This window comes from Macrobrachium rosenbergii, chromosome 28, assembly GCF_040412425.1.
Source record: "Macrobrachium rosenbergii isolate ZJJX-2024 chromosome 28, ASM4041242v1, whole genome shotgun sequence".
NCBI classification, from domain to species: domain Eukaryota; kingdom Metazoa; phylum Arthropoda; class Malacostraca; order Decapoda; family Palaemonidae; genus Macrobrachium; species Macrobrachium rosenbergii.
The window spans coordinates 24,570,170-24,575,000 of NC_089768.1; positions in this window are offsets into that span (position 1 = coordinate 24,570,170).

The following is a 4,831-nucleotide window of genomic DNA, read 5'->3' on the forward strand; positions in this document are numbered from 1 at the left end:
TCAACACACAACCGCACGGACACATTTTATGTACGTTCGCTTGTATGTAAATACAGGGAGAGTGACTAACATGTACTCAGTTTCCTATAAATAAAAAAAAAGCTTATTCATTACGAACATGTGGTGATGAGGATTCTTTCATTCATATATAACTTTGCATAACTTTCTTTCGGTGCTTTTATTTTTCATCCTTAACTGGTATGTTACATTTAACAAAAACTAGTCTTGAAATATGCTTTTGACAAGTATGCTTAAGTCGTCGCTTTGATTTTTTTACTGTAATAATAATATTTATCATAATCATCATTATTATTTTCTTCGTAAGTTGCTCGTTTTTCTTTCCATCCAATTATCATCCCTCTTCTCTCTTCTCGTCATCGTGCCAGCCTCCGCTTCCCATCTGTTCCCTCAGAACTCCTCTCTCTCTCTCTCTCTCTCTCTCTCTCTCTCTCTCTCTCTCTCTCTCTCTCTCTCTCGCGTTTTCCTCGAAACTTTATTATTTGCTTCTTCTCCTTTATTGCCTTCCTATAGCCAACTTTATCAGTTTTTATGTGTGATCTCATTCTTCCTCCAATCTCCTTTGTCTAGTTTTTTCCTTAACTTACCTTTTCCTTACCCCCCTTCCTCCCTTCCCCTCCCCCATCTTCAACCCCCTCCCCTCCCCGTTTTCCATCTCCCCCACCATCGGGGGACTTGTATGCGGATCCAAGAGTGATGTTTTATGAGTTCCTTTTTTTTTATTTTTCTTTTTTTTTATCGCATGTTGTAAGGTCTGTTTCCTTTGTGTTGGCAACTTCAGCCCGAGGCGTTCCAACACATGTCGCCAATTGGTCTCTTTCCCGCGAAGATTTATTTATTTCTGCGCCGTTTTCGTCACCGCGGGAGTGGAAACGCTCCCGATACGCGCCGATGTCAAGCGAGGAATGCTGCCAGCGATATCATATCGGGGAGGTTTCACAGGCAGAAATGAAATATCGAAGGAAGGGAAACCAGTGCTTGGAAACCGCAACAGGTCGGAGGTCGTCCGCTCGCGTGCGGGCCAATCACAAGACAGGAAGCTGGGTCACGGGGGTCATTTAGCGGTACAGACTGAGGTTTTAAGGTTTTCTTTTATACTCTCTCGTATAGTTTTACCTGCGACGACAAATGAAACGACTAAAGGGGGCGAAAAGACTTTTTCGAGATTTTATTGGCGTTTTGTTGGAACAGCCAAACGGTTATTTCGGAATGAGTCGAGAGGCAGAACGTGTCTGAAACTATATCTTAAAAAAAAGGCACTTGAAATTTCTAAAAAAAAAAAAAAAAAAAAAAAGTGACTGAAATCGGAAGCTTTACAAGCAATTCAATTCGTTTCAGAACAACATCCAATTCCCCATTAATGGTGCTCTATTTTAATTTGATATTTATCTTGCTACTTCTTTTTGTATATGTGTCCGGTTTGTCGAGAAGAATTTTAATCATTTCCTTTGCGGCTTCCAGCGATACAGAACTCCTTTGTGTGTGCAGAGATGACACATCGGCAACGAATACCGTCACGTGATCTGGAATTCGGATAAAATTTTGTTCTTTCGAACCGGAATCAACCCGATAAAGAAATTCATTCAGTCGACAGCCATTTGTTGGGATTACCGGATGTCTTGCCCGAGGAATAAAACGAAATCTTTTTCATATGTATATTCTTATGATGTACCTACACACACACACACATACAAACACATATACAAATATATATATATATATATATATATATATATATATATATATATATATATGTATGTATGTATGTATACATATATATATTATATATATATATATGTATACATATATATATATATATATTATTTATATATAAATATTATATATATAATATATATATATGTATACATATATTATAATATTTATATATACATATATACATTAAATTTCATTCCACTTTTTGTGCTTCTGGGAAAAACTTGAGTGTTTCATATTTCATTCTGAAAGTATTCTACTTTTCATGTGCTGAATTTGGTTCAAATTGAAATTGCTACCTTTCTTCTTACCTTTCAGTTTTCCACGTAAAGGATACTTTCTACTTTTCTTAATTTATGTGTAATCCTCTTACCTATCTGCATATTTATCTTACTCGGTCATTCAATTCTGCAGAGCGAGTTTTTGAAAACTTATACTCTATAGGTTTGTTAGTAGTGAATGTATGCATAATAATAATAATAATAATAATAATAATAATAATAATAATAATAATAATAATAATAATAATAATAATAATAATAATAATAATAATAATGACATGCAAATTTCACCATTATTACCAAAATTTCTCTCTCAAATTTTTTAGACTCAAGCTTCATGTTTGTCACGACTGGATTCTAGAATAACTTAATATTCAACCTAAACTATAATGCAGAAATGCTTTTTTTTTATTAACTATTTTCTTAATCAACTCCGATATTCGTCTGAGTAATTAGTGATTAAAGCGGATTTTTTTTGTAAAGCCATAGCAGTTATCCACAAATATCCACTAGCCATTACAGAAGTCTATGGGAGGCATTAGTCAAATCCATGGTTTGTTTTCAAGATCTTGCGTGAAATTTATAATTCTATGTGAATACTCATAATTTCATCAAGGGGATAATGTAGAACACTTTTTTAAAAATAAAGTGTTGGAGTTGTGAAGATGGTTTACAAGTTCTACGAACACAGCAGTGACATTTCCATTGTGGACACTTGCTAAATCTTTCGTCCCTTCTTTTCATTCCGCTTCACCTAATAGTTATCACTTTTCCTCTTTGTACTGTGCAAGCAAAGGTGACATAAAGGATAAGAACATTTTTGTCCGGCTAAATATTGGAGGATGTGAAAAGTAGTGTATTTGTAAATTTGAAAGATTTCAACTGTTATTTTCTAGATGTTAAATTAGTCACCGCCTATGAATAAATAGCAGCTTCGGAATCTAGCGTATTTACCATGAAGGCATGTCCTTGGTTGACTGTTGATGAGCGTCATACTGTACCTCCTCGCTGTCCTTGTTTAAGATGAGAGCCAATAGGCCTACAGCAAGATATTTGAACGCCAAATAAGCAGTATTTACCAACCGCAGAAGCTGAGACTCTGTCTGCATAATACGCATAAGACTAGATCGGATCCGGTAACTGTTGACTAACGAAGATATCAGTAGTTGAATAATACAAGTGTGTTTCTTTAAAAAGTCAGATTTATAATACTCGGAATTCTGCTACAAGTGAGAAACATCGAGAAATAATTATCACACATTGCTCTATGTTATGTGGCTTGGACTTGAGACATTAAACAAAGAATAATCTAGAGAAATTGTTTCTGGTGACCTCTGCCAGTGTCTCATAGGAACTTAAGGCATCCAGGTTTTCCATCCTTAACTGAGAGTCAAAGGTCAGGGAGAAAGGAACCAGTCATTCTACTTGACAAACCCTGCGGCCTGGTATGCAGTGCCTCTTTGCAAGACATGTCCCAATGCGATTCGAGAAAGAGTAATGGCCCCTCGCCGTGGAGAGGGACAGTTGACCAGGTTTGTACAAAAGTTTACATGTTCAGAAGAGAAATGTGATCCTCCCAGACCAAGCTACGTTGAGCTCAGTGTAACAATTATATGAACGGGACTGCAGTACAATATTAGTAGTGTCGTTTTTATTATTTTGCAGAGACACACAGCCGAAAATCTGAAATGTACTGTACAGCTTTTACAGAGGAACAAAATCATCCACGATGAGCCTAGGTTTGATCATCTCAAGGCAGCAGGTGCTGACTCAGTTTCCCTAAAAACAATATTTCTCAATATGCTGACATCCTTTACCTACGTTGCCTTCTGGCTCATTTGCTGTACAAAACGAACAACAAAACAACAAATGAAAGGCTAGCTAGCCTCCACTAAGATAAGAGAAAGACATCAAAAACGTATTGTTAAGAACAGCTCACCGACTATAACTCGAAGCGATCCTACGCATGTCACAAACCAGTGAATTATTATGCGCTTTTATATATGTATATATGTATATATATATATATATATATGTGTGTGTGTGTGTGTGTGTGTGTGTGTGCTGTGAGTGTGTATATATGGATGTATATATATATATATATATATATATATATATATATATATATATATGTGTGTGTGTGTGTGTGTGTGTGTGTGTGTACTGTAAGTATGGGGTCTGTTATCGAGAATAAGTGGTGAATATGATTTTTGCTGAGTTTTATAAATTAGATTTTAACTAACACTCCAAAAAATTCTCGTTATCGCTAAGATCTTATGAGGCTTACATATTGTTTTTTTTTTTAATAGCATTATGATTGTTTTAAAAATAAGTTCCCTTCCCAGTTAAAGAGTAAGTAGCTCCTGAACGAGCAAGACAGACATCGAAGACTCACTCATCTTATTGTTGAATCGCTGATGAAATACTCGGTTAAAACCTTTCCAACATCGGAGCCTCTTTCCATACCTATACACAGAAGTCGTATTCGGGGCACTTCTGCCCTTTTTAGAATACTGAGTTATTCATCTTGACTGTGCAAGCTCTTGCACTTCGTAGATATATAGTACCTTGCATTCTAACACTTCTGTCTCTCCACCAACTCAGCGATATATAGGTGCCCTTGTTCTTTCTCCCAAGTTCTTCATTGCAGGAGTGGGTAGAGCTTTCGGCTAGCACGCTGTTGGCCCAGCGTTCGACTCTCCGACCGACCAGTGAAGAATTTATTTCTGGAGATAGAATTCATTTCTCGTCATAATGGTCCCCGTTGCTAGGTAACCAGTTGGTTCTTAGCCACGTAAAATAAATCTAATCGTTCGGGC